The sequence below is a fragment of the Myxine glutinosa genome, chromosome 7, assembly GCF_964187855.1.
Source record: "Myxine glutinosa chromosome 7, kmMyxGlut1.1, whole genome shotgun sequence".
Taxonomy (NCBI): Eukaryota; Metazoa; Chordata; class Myxini; order Myxiniformes; family Myxinidae; genus Myxine; species Myxine glutinosa.
Window position 1 is genome coordinate 72,375,172 of NC_136267.1, and position 14,650 is coordinate 72,389,821.

Sequence of the window (14,650 nt, forward strand, 5' to 3'; positions counted from 1 at the left end):
CGCTAGCAAACATGGATGGCACTATGAAAAAGACGAATAAAGCTGTTTTTTCGAAACACCTAGAGACCAAAGTATCACCAGTGGAGGAAGTCCCTCACCCATCTGCTACCCTCATCGATGCAATGGGACTCATCCAGAAACTTCATGGTGAGAATCGCACATTCAATGAACTCTCTGATCATGTATTTGCACAAATGATCCATGCCAGCAAGGGAAGTGAGAGGATCGATGTGGTATTCGATATCTACCAAGATCAATCAATCAAAGCCGCTGAGCGCGCTAATCGTGGTTGAGAAGATGGGGTTGCCTTCATCAAGATAATGCCAGGCCACAAGATACAAAATTGGAGGCGGCTGTTGTCATCTACCGAGAGCAAAAACCAGCTCACTTCTTTCTTAGCTGAAAACTGGAAAGACCAACAGAAGAGAGAGAAGCTTGGAAACCGAGTTATGTTTGTGACGTGTGGTGATCTCTGCCTGAAGCTTACCCACGACATTTGGCAAGAAGTTGAAGATCTCAACTCAAGCCAAGAAGAGGCTGATACACGCCTATTGCTGCATGCCAAACATGCCACAGACAGCTATAAGTATCTGCCACAAACATGCCACAGACAGCTGCACATGTATCTGTGTCACCGAAGACACTGATGTCTTCATCATTTGCCTCGCACTGAGTAGAGATATCAACAGCAAACTCTTCATAAGACGAGGAAACAAATCATCAGTCAGGCTTGTCGACATCACCAAACTGGCTGCAGCACTGGGACGAGATGTTTGTACTGCCTTATTGGGACTTCATCCATGGACTGGATGTGATACTGTCAGCTCACTTGCTGGGCAAGGAAAGTTGAAAGCGTTGAAAATTCTCCGACGCGATGAGAAGTTCAGAGAAGCCTTTGCGTCACTTGGCAACAACTGGGACATCTCAAACGAGTTATTCAATGTCATTCAAGATTTCACATGCCAACTTTACTGCCGCAACACCAAAATAAGTGAAGTAAACGAGCTTCGATAGCAAATGTTCCATAGCAGAAGCGGGGAAATTGAGTCTGGACAGCTTCCCCCATGTGAGGACACACTTCGACAACAAACACTTCGAGCAAACTACTAGGCTGCTATCTGGAGACGTAGTTTGATTAACTCCCCAGACATTCCCAATCCTATCGCAGGTCATGGATGGACATCAAGTGGAAACGGCATTCCAGTTATAAAGTGGATGACAGGTTCCCCAGCTCCAGAGGTCGTGATAAGTCTCCTGTCTTGCAAGTGTGCTCGATCTTGCCGGCCATCTGACTGCACATGTATTATTATCAATGCACTCAAATGTACAGAAGCCTGCAAGCTCTTGACATGCTCCAACATGGTGAATGACGAAGAAGAATTTCTACAGGTTGAAAACGTTTCGTCGGGTAGCGATGATGACTGAACACACATTGTTTACATATAAAGTCTGCAAGAACATCAGAGGCCGACACATATTCATCAATCAAAGGCGTGCCCTCTAGATGGATCTACGTGGGAGATGCAGGTGGACTTGCACCAGAAGCTAGCCTTTCCAGATATTGTGCATACAACCCTTCGGCCAGATGTTGTTATCTGGTCAACTCAGCGAAAGATCATCATCGTGATAGTTAGCAGTCCCATGGGAAGAAGGCTGCGAGGAGGCATATGAGAGGAACAGTGCCAAGTACGCCGAGCTGATGGAGATGTGTCAACAGAGGGGCTGGAAGACGTGACTATTCCCTGTGGAGGTGGACTGTCACGGATTCCCTGCGCAGTCATTTTAGAGGATGTGCCAAATGCTAGGTATTCGAGGAAGGCAGAGGAGGACAGTTATACGCAGACTAGGAGAGCAAGCAGGGAGGGCGTCATGCTGGTTATGGTGTCGTCGCGAAGATCCCCATTGGAAGCCGCATAAAGACAAATGGGTCGAAACGTCCAGTGACAGTTGGCAACCATCTGATGATGTCAGCGGTGAAACAACAAGGGTAGTACGACGAGCAACCGGGGGCATACAACTCCCAGAAGTCAGACGATACAAGCCTGACCAGAGTACGAACAGACACCATCATCGGTAAGTGGATTATTATATCATGTATATGAAATGACTGCAATCAAACGTACATCATTCTTCACCTGAAGTAACATAAAATGGCTCTACGTTAAAATTTCTGTTTGCAAATGTCCCTATACGAGTATATAACACACAACTTATAGATTTTATTCTTCATTCCGTTTTTACGGATTTGAAGAATGTTTTTTGGGTGTAAATTGCCCTCAAAATGCACTGGTACAGGGAAACTCTCCACAAGCGTACAGTCTATTAATTAAATAATTAATGACAGCCAGCAATTAAAAATATTCAACCTTCCCCAAGCTGGGCAAGTTGAGCATTTTTGCGTGAAAATTACACATTTTTTACATATTTTCCCAATTATCTCGACAGGTAGTGAACAAATTTCCTTTTAGTTTACTTTGAAATATGCCAAATGACATACTGAACATATCTTATGGAGGGTGCATGTGCCTCAGACCAGCCGATTAAAAGTTACGGCCAAATTTATGAGATATGAAAATTGATTAAATATGAAAATGGCGGCCATTTTGGAAAATGGCCGCCAAAATGGGTTTAGCTACCGAATTCAAATGTCCATCACATTTTTTCATACAGGCAATATGTAAGGCTAACTGAAAAATATAGTGGCGATTTGCCCTCTTTTTTGGCAGTCAAATTTTATCTGGCTCATGGACTACAAATGAGACAAGTGGTTTTGCAACACTAACACAAGTGTGGAAAGTGGTTTTCAGCACGAGCACAAGTGCAATAAGTAGATTAGTCCCGTGATGACATTCTGGGGTTCTTAGAGACTTCTTTCAGCATCTTGTGGTCTGCTCTCAGGCTGAACTTGCTGGGGCGGCCTGGCCTGAACAAGTTGGCAGTTGTTTGGCATCTTCTCCACTTGGAGATGATCTTCCGGACAGTCGAAGGCCTCAGAGAGCTCTTTTGATCTGGGCATGGTGACGCCGCACACTTCAACAACAAAGAGTAAACCAAACTAAATGTCTGAGGTTTAAATAAGACAGGTTCCTCCAAGATCCGCTCTAACGATGTTCTAATCATTTGCACCTGAGCTGGTGCACCTGATTCTAATTTTAGGTATTTCAAGTAGTGATAAATGTAGGGGTGTACTTACTTTTTCCACATGCGAAATTTGCATTTATAGTTATTTAAATTATACAATGGACTAAAAAATGTAAATGTTTCATGATATTTGTTATATTATATCACCTTTATCTATCAATATTGTTGAAATGAAGATCAAATAGCTGTATGTTGAAATATGTTGAAAAAGTCAAAACTTTACATGGGGTGTACTTACTTTTTCACGTGACTGTATATATATATATATATATATACACGTGCTTTGTGAAGGCAATATGAAGAGAGAGGAAGGGGGAGGAGATGGGGATGGGAGGGCAGAGGGAAGGGGAGGTGAGAGGAGAGGGGCAGGTAATGGAGAAAGAGGGGTGTGTGAGAGAGATGGGTGGGGGAGAGACAAGCAGGAGTGAGATGGAGACAGAGAGGGATGAGGGAGAGAGCGGAGGGGGGAGACAGGAAGGGGGGGAAGAGAGGGGAGGGTGAAAGATGGGAGAATGAAGCCTCGCAACATGTCGCTATACTGTACACTCCAGGAGGGAGGGGTGGTGCGAGGAAGTGAGTGGGAGCGAGTGAAAGAGAGAGAGAGAGAAAGGGGTGGGGAGGGAGGAGTGAGGAAATGAGAGAGAGGGGTTGAAAATCGGGCAGATGTCACCCGGTTTAACGTCCAGGTTATAGCTGGGTCGGGATTTGAAACCAGGCTAGACGGCTTAAAGGAGAGTGTGCATACCTCTCGCACATCGTGCTTGTCCCATTGCTTTAATCCTCTAATTTATTTTGCCTTCTGAAACTCCTGGGATGACCTCACAGGGTTGCGCGCAGCTGTATCACCATGGAAGCAATGTGTCTTAAGCACTCAACGTTGGCTTTTTACATGTATTTTTTTGGTATGTATATTAATATAATTATATAAAAACGAAATAAATTAATTTCTTTTTTTTGTGTTGATGTTTTGGCAATCTCATGAGTAGCTGAGTTTCTCCATCACTAGCGTGAATCAGTTCGCTACACTCACCTCACCACACGTCACTACAAAGGCACATGCTTGTTTTAACTGAGGATAATGACCTGAATTAACTTGAGTTGCTGTGTTGTCATGAGTTACACCAATTATAATACAAACGTTTTTTTTGCACAAATTTATTTGTAATACTGGTGGAATTCTTTTTTTGTTATGTAAAAAGGTCCAAGTGATCTGAAGCTCACAATGGGCAAGGGTCCAAGCTGGACTAACAGGTCTAAAGTGTCTTACGGGTCTTTGGAGTCTTAAGGGTTTTGTGGTGTTTAATGAACTTTGCGGTCTTTGTATCTTTTGGGTCTTCCGTGTCTTTTGGGTCCTCTGAATCATCTGGGTCTTTAAGGGCCTTTTGGGTCTTCGGGCTATTTTGGGTCTTTGTGGTCCTTTGGGTATTCAGGGTCTATTTGATATTTTGGGTCTTCAGGGTATTTTGGGTCTTCGTAGTCTTTTGGGTCTTCTCAGTCGTTTGGGTCATCAGGGTATTTTGGGCCTTTGGGGTCCTTTAGGTCTTTTTCGGGGTCTTTTTCGGTTTATATATATATATATATATATATATATATATATATATATATATATATATATATATATATATATATATATATATATATATACATATATATATATATATATATACATATATATATATATACATATATATATATATATATATATATATATATATATATATATATATATATATATATATATATATATATATATATATATATGAAGAAGAGGAAGGAGGTTTTGGTCACAAATATACATACATAACCATATACGTTTGCTCCATTATAATGAGATGCTTTGAAGAAAAAAAGAAGAAGAAGCTTTGCTTTGTTCATGCTGTTTCTCCAGGAGGAGAATTATCATGGCTGAGTTTCTCTGTCATGCTTTCCGAATTTGAAGAAGAATAATTATCAGAAGCAGATTGTTTCTCCATAATGTTTTCCGAGTTTGAATAAAAAGTTTCTCGTTGAGTTTGAAGAAGATCTGTACATTTGTTAAGTTGATTGCAGTTGTTGTTATTAAGTTAAGATCTGTACAGATCTGTATGTTGGCGAGGATTCATAAATGTTTTGTTATTCTATGTTGATGTTTTGGTAATCTCATGAGGAGCAGAGTTTCTCTGTCATGTTTTGAAGAAGCAGAGGAATAATCCTTAATCCTTTGTTTGCTGTTTCTCTGTATTCAGTTTGTTTACAATTACAACAATGAAATTGTGACAAATGGGAATAAGGTTGAAGCAATGTCAACTTGAACACCCTATCCTATGGATGTGTGAATTAAGATGGCAGTACAGAAGGAGAACAGCCTTGCTTCATAAATACACTTATGTAGCGGTTACCGGTAGCATGACACAATTACCCTGCACCGGCCGATGACGCAACCGGCGAGCGGTCACGTGTCCGGACTCGCCCGGGCATGTTGAGACTTGCCTTTACCGGGCGAACGCTTGCCTTGCATACCACGCCCCGTTGAGAGGCGTGGCTTATCTATTTGTATACCACGCCCCGCCTGAGAGGCGTGGCTTCTGTGTGTTGAGTTTCTGATATATACACAAAGAATTAAGTTAAGCACCCCTACACAAAGAATTAAGTTAAGCACCCCCTAATATATATTCTTTGTGTATATGTATACATTGGCAAATTGCGAAGATGGTCCCTCCAATAGCCAATCTGGATGAATCTGAACTTGCATTACATCGGGAATGGAACAACCTGCCACAGCAACGCATACGACGGCTTACAGGGTCTATGAGACGTAGGGTTGAGTCAGTGATCCGATCACGTGGGTCCTACACACGTTATTGACGCAAAGATCGCTAGAGGTCTTCTCAGAACAATGACTGTACGTTAGAAAACATAAACGTCATCCACACTGTCCGTGATGGACCTATAGCTCCATACTTAAATTGAGGTGAAAATATGCCTAAAATTCCCAAAAAATTTCACCTTAAATTATTCAGAATAAAATATTGAAAACGGCATGATTGTTATGTTTTTATGTGACCATAATATCACTTCTCCAGAAAATATAGCAATATCATGGGTATATTACACTGTTTTGACGACAACAAACTTGTAATGTGCGAGGTTGTAAAAAAACGGGGGGGGTGCTTAACTTAATTCTTTGTGTATATATTGCCGCCCGTTCGATGGGCTGATTCAGTGCTTTGGAGTTCGTTTGAGTGAGCTGGGAATAAATAGCTCAGAGAAACCTAATTCCTGGCGTCGTCCATTTTGTCCGATTTTATCGTGCGAGCACAGCTCCCACAATTGGTGACCCTTTTCTACGAACACGGCGATGGAGTCAGCTGTAGCTTTGAAGCTCCCGGGCTTTTGGGAATCTCACGCGGCCGTTTGGTTTGCTCAAGCGGATTCTCAATTCGCCCTGCGAAACATTACGGAGGACACGACGTGCTACCACCACGTGGTCTCCGCGCTCAACGCCTCCTCCGCTTCCCGGGTTCTGAGCTTCCTACAGCACCGCCGGACGCCGACAAATACGGCGCGCTCAAAGACCTACTCCTCGGTGCGTTTGGACTCACGGAGAACGAACGCGCACGACAACTACTCGACCTCCCGGAGCTGGGCGAGGCCCGTCCTTCCGAAAGCATGGACCACATGCTTGCTCTTCTCGGTGACCACAGCCCGGACTTCCTCTTCCGCGAGCTGTTCCTCCAGCGGCTACCCCGGCAGGTACGGTTAGCTTTGGCTAATTCGCCCATCACGGACCCTCGCGCCCTGGCCAAGGAGGCCGATAAATTTTGCTCGGCCAGGCAACACGTCGGAGTGGCCGCCTGTGACCCTGGACCGACCGAGGCAACGCCCGCGCCATGACCGGTGCCTCCACCGGCCGAGTCAGCGCCACTGGCGGCAGCGGCCGCCGCGACGCCACGTCGACCGAACCCGACGCGACCGCCGGAGCCTCCACCAGAGCGGACCATGTGCTATTACCATGCCAGGTTCGGGCAGAAGGCCAGAACGTGCCGCCCGCCGGGCACTTTCGGCGGGTCGGGAAATGACCAGGCCGGCGCTCGCTGCCTGCCATGAGCGTCGGCCATTCAGGCAGCCTTCTGTTTATCACGGACACGGAGTCCGGGCGGCGTTTTTTTTTGTGACACCGGCGCTCAGCTGAGCGTGATACCTGCCTCGGTGGAGGACAAACAGGCCACGCTTTGCGGCCCCGCTTTGGTTGCCGCAAACGGTTCCTCCATCCGCACCTTCGGTTCGCGCAGCGTCGCATTCTGCTTCGGGGGCCAGCGCTTCAGGTGGGACTTCATCACGGCGAACGTGCCGATGGCCTTGCTGGGTGCAGATTTTCTTTGCGCGCATGGGCTTTTGGTAGACGTCAAACGGCGTCGGCTCATCAACGCGGAGACCTTCAGCTCGCTCGCTTGCTCATTGAGCGGCTCCGCTCCGACCAAGCTAGCCTGCGCGCTCCAGGCCATGGACGATTTCACCCGCCTACTCGCCGAGTTTCCCGCCCTCACGCAGCCGACGTTTTTGGCCGTTGCCGTCAAGCACGGCGTCGGACACCACATCCCGACCACAGGTCCACCGGTCTACGCCAGGGCTCGCCGCCTCGACCCGGCCAAACTCGCTGTAGCGAAGGCGGAATTCGACGCGCTGGAGCGATTGGGAATTGTGCGGCGCTCGAATAGCGCGTGGGCCTGGCCCCTGCACATCGTGCCCAAACCGGGTGGCGGATGGCGACCATGCGGCGATTACCGCCGCCTCAACGATGCCACCACCCCCGACCGGTACCCGATACCACACATACAGGACTTTTCCACCCGTTTGGCGGGGCGGGTGATCTTCTCCAAGGTCGACCTCATTCGGGGCTACCACCAGGTACCTGTCCGGCCGGCCGACGTTCCGAAGATGGCTGTAGTTACACCTTTTGGCCTCGTCGAGTTCCTCCGAATGCCATTCGGCCTTAAGAATGCGGCCCAGGCCTTCCAGCGGCTGATGGACAGTGTGCTGCGCGATCTCACCTTTCTGTTCGTCTACCTGGATGACATTCTCATCGCCAGCACTTCCCGGGCGGAGCACCTCGTCCACCTGCGCACGCTTTTTGAGCGCCTCGGCCAGCACGGCCTCATCATCAACCCGGCGAAATGCCAGTTTGTCGTAACAGCCGTCGACTTCCTGGGGCACCGCATCACGGAGCGTGGGGCCGTCCCGCTGCCTACCAAGGTGGAGGCAGTCACAAGTTTCCCGCGCCCTCGCTCCATCAAGGCCCTACAGGAATTTTGGGGGATGGTAAATTTCTACCACCGGTTCGTGCCTCGCGCCGCCCAACTCATGCGCCCCCTGTACGAAGCCCTCCGGGGCAAGCCGGCCAAGCACGTCATCGCCTGGACCACAGAGATGGACGCGGCGTTCACGGGCACTAAGCTGGCCCTCGCCAACGCGACCATGCTGGCGCACCTGGTGCTCGACGCACCCATCGCCCTCACCACGGATGCTTCCGACTACGCGGTGGGCGCCATGCATGAACAGTGGGTGAACGGAGCTTGGCAAGCGCTGGCCTTCTTCAGCCGGCAGCTTCGCCCTAACGAGCGCAAGTATAGCGCTTTCGACCGCGAGCTCCTCGGCCTTTACCTGGTTGTTCGCCACTTCCGCCATCTTTTGGAGGGCCGCCCGTTCACGGCGTTTTTTTTGTTTGTTTTTTTTGTTTGTTTTTTGTATACTGAATCGAGGCTCGTGAAAGAGCTAACATTTACTTCACAAACAAATCAACCAGACAAACAAAACACACAAAAAGAGGGAGCGGAAAACAAGATGGGGAGAGAAGGGGAAGCACAAAAACACAACATTTGAGAGCAGGGAGATGTGTGGAAGGGAGAGGGCTTGGGGGGAGGAGGCGTGGGAAGGGGGGGGGGTGGAGGGAGAAGTATAAAACACAAGGACACCAAGGACTTCCAGGACAGAAGTTGGTATTTCAAAAAAGTGGAATTGGGGTGAAATTAGCGGGGGTAGAAAAGATCAAGGTTTTGGATGGGGGAAGATAAGAGATGGTGGTGAACAGCAGTTTTAAAGACCTGGAGGGTGGAGTGGGATTGAAGAGAGTGAGGGAGTTTGTTCCAGAGGCGGGAGAAGAGAGGAATGAAGGAGTGAAGGTGAGCAGAGAGTCTTGATTTTGGCAGTTTGACCATAAGAGGGTTGCAGGCAGATCTTGTGCGACCTGTAGGAATATTTGCGGGACAGAGCCCAGAGAGAGCTGGGGGGGCAAGGCCAGAGAGGAGTCGGTAGAAGATGGAAAGACCACCAACCTGCCTGCGGTGAGTGAGTGAGAGGCCCTTGGAGTTAGCTTCATCGCGGGAGATTCCAATGATTCTGAATGCTTTGGTTTCAACAGCGTGAAGACGAGCGAGGTGTGAGGCAGGAGCACCAGCCCAGAGGGGAGAGCAGTATTCCATTGAGCTGCGGATGAAAGCCTTGTATGTGGTGAGGAGGTCAGGTGTGCCAAGGAAGGACTTTGCACGACGGAGGATGCCCAGTCGGCGACTGGCTTTGGAGGCCAGATTTGAAATGTGGTTTTCCCAGGAAAGATCATGGCAGATAGTGAGACCCAAAAGCTTGAGTGACAGAACTTCTTGGAGAGGATTATTCAGAAAGTGGATGGGAGGGTTGTCCAGTCGGTCTTTTCGGAGAGACATCGTAAGAGTGTGAGATTTGTCAGGATTGAAAGACATGTTCCACTTGTTTGCCCAGTCTGTGATTTTGTCCAGGTCTGCAGAGAGTGAGGAGGCAGCAGACTGCCGATCTGAGGGATGAAGAATGGAGCGACAGAGAGTAGAGTCATCAGCAAAGAGATACAGAGGATTTTCAAGAGAGTCAGAGAGATCATTGATGAAGACCAGAAAAAGCACAGGGCCCAGAACACTGCCTTGTGGAACTCCAGCCTGAACAGGAAGAGGAGATGAGAGAAACCCATTCAGGGCCACACGTTGACTACAACTAGAGAGGAAGTCCGCCAGCCAGGCGTGGAGATTTCCATTGATACCAAAAGAGGAGAGTTTGGTGAGCAGAGCGGGGTGCCAGACCGTATCGAAGGCACGTGATATGTCAAGGGAGACTGCTCTAATTTCCTGTTTGGCATTGAGGACCTCCATCCGTTGTTGAGAAAGCAGAAGCAGCATGTCCAGAGTAGAGTGTCCAGGTCTGAAACCAAATTGATGATCAGAGATCAAGCCATTGGAGAAGAGGAAAGATTTGATATCTGAAGCAATGATGGATTCCATGACTTTGCTGATAATTGGGAGAAGGCTGATTGGTCTGTAGTTGCTGGGATCTGTTTTTGCACCTTTTTTGTGCAAAGCGGTGATGTTGGCAGATTTCCAAGCAGATGGAAGATGACCTTGAGCAAAAGAGAGGGTGAAGAGAACAGAGAGAGGGAGTGAAAGAGCGGAAGAACAGGATTTTAGGACCCGTGGGCTGATGCCGTCAGGTCCAGTTGCAGAATCCGAGTCGAGGGTTGACAGAAACTTTTCCACCTTGTCAGGAGGAAAGGACACAGAGTCCAGGAGCAGCTGGGTACGACTGGGTACGGTGGGTACAGAGAGGGATGGGTTTGGGACAGAAGATTTAGAGGCAAACACAGAGTTGAGGCATTCAGCTTTTTCACGCATGGAGTCAGCCGTGTGGCCATTTGAGGTGAGGGAGGGGATGGAGGGGGAACAAACACCAGAAACAGATTTGACCAGACGCCACCAGGATTTGGAAGAGGGAGACAGATAAGAGAGTTCGGTCCTGAGAACGGAGAGATATTGTTTCCTGGCTCTCCTGAGGGTGGACACACACTTGTTTCGGGCTTTGTGAAAGGAAATGAGATTTCCTTCCGTTGGATTTGCTTTCCAGGAGACGAAAGCAAGTTGTTTCTGGGCAATAGCCTCACCACAAGATTCCGTGTACCATGGACGGGAGGAAGGGTAAGACAACAGAAGACGAGATGGGATAAATCTGTGCATGAGAGAGAGCAGTTTGCTTTGGAAGAATTCATAGGAAGAATTTATGTCAGAGGCAGTAGAGATGGGAGACCAGTCCAGATGATTGATGGCTGCTTGAAGACCGTGCCAGTTGGCCTGAGTGAAATGCCAGACTCGTGGACGCTGAGGAGGCTCTCTGAGAATGGTCAGAGAGATGTCCACTTTAACAAGCACATGATCAGAAGAGCCGATTGGAGCAGAAGAAGAGCAGCAGACATTTTCAGGGAAGTTAGTCATAACCAAGTCCAGAAGAGAAGATGCTCCGTTGACTGAAATCCGGGTCGGGAAATTGACAGATTGTGTCAGTCCCAGTGAGTCACAGAAGTCCTTTGCTGAAGAGCCATGGCTGGTGAGAGCGGTACCCACACCCAGCCAACTGGCATGGTGACAGTTGAAATCACCACATATGAGGAAGAGAGAGTTGGGATGGGTAGATAGAAGTTGGTCCATATTCTCAGACAGCGAGATGTAGATGGAGTCATCACTGTTTGGTGGACGGTACAACACACATATGAACAAAAGGTGGGAGCGAAGGGGAAGCCGTAGCCAAAGGTATTCCTGGGGGTGAGGTGGAGAGAGTGCAGTGCAGGGCGAGTGAGGAAGAGAGTTTTTTATAAAGATAGCAACCCCACCTCCAGGACGAGGCTCAGGTCTATCATACCGGAGGAGGGAGTAACCTGGGAGAGATACCAAGGAATCAGAGACATCATGAAGGAGGAAAGTTTCTGTTAAGCAGATCACGTCTGGTTTGTCAGAAGCAACCTGTATGGAGAGATCAGACAAGTTTGAGCGAAGGCCCCGGATGTTTGAGGTCCATACTGTTAAGGAAGAGGAAGGGGGAGCATCGGATACAGAACAGGGGGGGGGGGGCGGTAGGGTAAGATGTGGAAGAGGAGGAAGAGGTAGGGAGAGCTGTTGAAGGTGTGTCGGAGATTACAGAATAGCTTGGAGAAAGGGAAGAATGGGGCAGACAAAAGGTTTGATGGTGATTGGGAGAGGCGCAGTGAGGTGTTATTTGATGAGGGGAAGAGCGAGGCAGAAGGTTGAGGGAGATGAAGGTGAAAGTTGGAAGGGGGAAGAAGCGGGGAGGTCGCTTTGAGGGGGAGGGGTGAGAGGGGAGTCTAGGAGGGGAGGAGCGAGGGAGAGTCTCGGAGCGGAGGGGTGTGGGGGGAGATTTGAAAGGAATGGGTGATTGGGAAGATTTGGAGGGGAGGGGCAAGGTGGAAGATTTGAAAGAGATGGGTGATGGGGATGATTTGGAGGGGATGGGCAAGGCGGTAGATTTAGAGGGGAGGGGTGATGGGAAATGGGATTTTGGGGTGATGGGATTTTGAAAAATGTACGATTAATGGGAAACGAACATTTATTGCAAAATGAGTTTCTTGAGACATTCGAGTCAAAAATACGTTTGAGGACGCTGGAGGGAGGATGGAGTGCTGGAGAGTTTAGGGAATGAATGAAAGATGCACTATAAGAGATGGAATTTTTTTTTGGAATGAATGGATTTGGTGAGCAAGTCGAAAGCATCCTTTTATAGAAGAAGAAGAAAAAGGTGTTATAGAATATGACAGAATACAGGTCTTCAGGGGTCAGATGAGACATTTTTTAACAACGTGATCACAAACGAAACAACGTGGTCGAAAAACGAACGAACGAACAAATAAGAACGAATAAACGAATAAGAACAGAAGGAAATGTTTTTGGGTTTTTTTTTTTTTTTTGAGATTTTAAAACAAGGAAGTATGGGATGAAAAGACCGTGAAAAACAGAGACCGGAAAATAATTGCAGCGCGATCAGAGAACCGCTGAGACAAAAACGAAGCCTCAAGCCAAGGTTGGACACAGTAGCCTAGTACTACACTTAGGCCTCAGAATACGCGATAAGAGAGACCGACGATTCTGTACACAGGTATGAAAAACCAACGCCAAGAATACTATTCAAGACACCCCAATAGGTACATACAAGACCAGTTTCGACAAAAACACAATTGAGAAAAGTTACTTAACTTCGAAAGCGGGCGTGCATGGACAGCTTTGAAGAGACGAGACCTCCAATCTTGCGCATCAGTTTGTGGACTTTGTGGACAAACAGTTTGTGGACCACAAACCCCTGGTCTTCGCCATGGCCATGGTTACGGAGCCATGGTCGGCCCGCCATCAGCGCCACCTCTCCGCCGTGTCCGAATTTACGACGGACATCCGGCACGTCGCGGGCAAGGACAACGCTGTGGCCGATTGCCTCTCCCGGTCCGGCGCGAACGCCGTCCACCTGGGTGTGGACTTCGCCCGCATGGCGGCCGACCAGACCGCCGACCCCACGGTGCAAGCCCTCCGGACAGCGGATACAGGCCTGCGGTTGGCCGACATCCCCTTCGAGGACACAGGCACAGTTCTCCTGTGTGACGTCTCCCTGGGCCAACCTCGCCCCATCGTGCCCACCGGATGGCGGCGGCACATTTTTGACGCCCTCCACGGCCTTTCCCACCCGGGCCGGAAAGCATCACAGAAGCTCGTGGCAGCGAAATTCGTCTGGCACGGGCTCCGTAAAGATGTCCTCGACTGGGCCAATGCCTGTGTCGCCTGCCAGCATGCGAAGATCCACCGGCACACCCAAGCCCCGTTGGCACCATTCGACGTGCCCACGTGGCGCTTCGACCACGTCAATGTGGACCTGGTGGGACCCCTTCCCTCCTCGCGGGGCTTCACCCACCTCCTCACAATGGTGGACAGGAGCACCAGGTGGCCGGAGGCCGTCCCGCTGGCATCAACAACATCCGCCGACGTGGGGCAGGCCTTCATTGGCACCTGGATTGCCTGTTTCGGTGCCCCCTCGGACATCTCCTCCGATAGAGGCTCGCAATTCACCTCCGAGCTTTGGGGCGCAGTCGCCCAGGCCTTGGGGGTCAAGCTTCACCGCACCACAGCCTACCACCCCCAAGCCAACGGCTTGTGCGAGCGGTTCCACCGCTCGATGAAGGCCGCTCTCAGGGCCAGCCTCCAGGACGATGGTTGGGCCGACAGGCTCCCGTGGGTCCTATTGGGCCTCCAAACGGCCCCTAAAGAGAGCCTCCAGGCTTCCACCACCGAGCTGGTCTACGGCCAGCCACTGCGCGTGCCAGGCGAATTCATCCCTGACGCCACCGGCCCCTGGTCCACGGCTCGCCAACGCTCGGTCCTCCAGGAGGCCGCCAGGAGATTTGCCCCCGTGCCCACGTCCCACCACGGCTGCCCCCAACCCCACGTCCCCCCAGCACTTCGCACTGCGGAGTACGTTTTTATCCGGCACGACACACACCGGGGACCGCTCCGGCTGCCGTACGATGGACCTTTCCGGGTCCTGAAGAGGGACGACAAGTCGTTCACCATCGACATCGGCGGCAAGGCGGACCGCATCTCCGTGGACTGCCTCAAGCCAGCCCATTTGGACCTTGACCAACCTCCACTGTTGGCCCTTCCTCCACGTCGGGGCCGTCCCCCGTCAA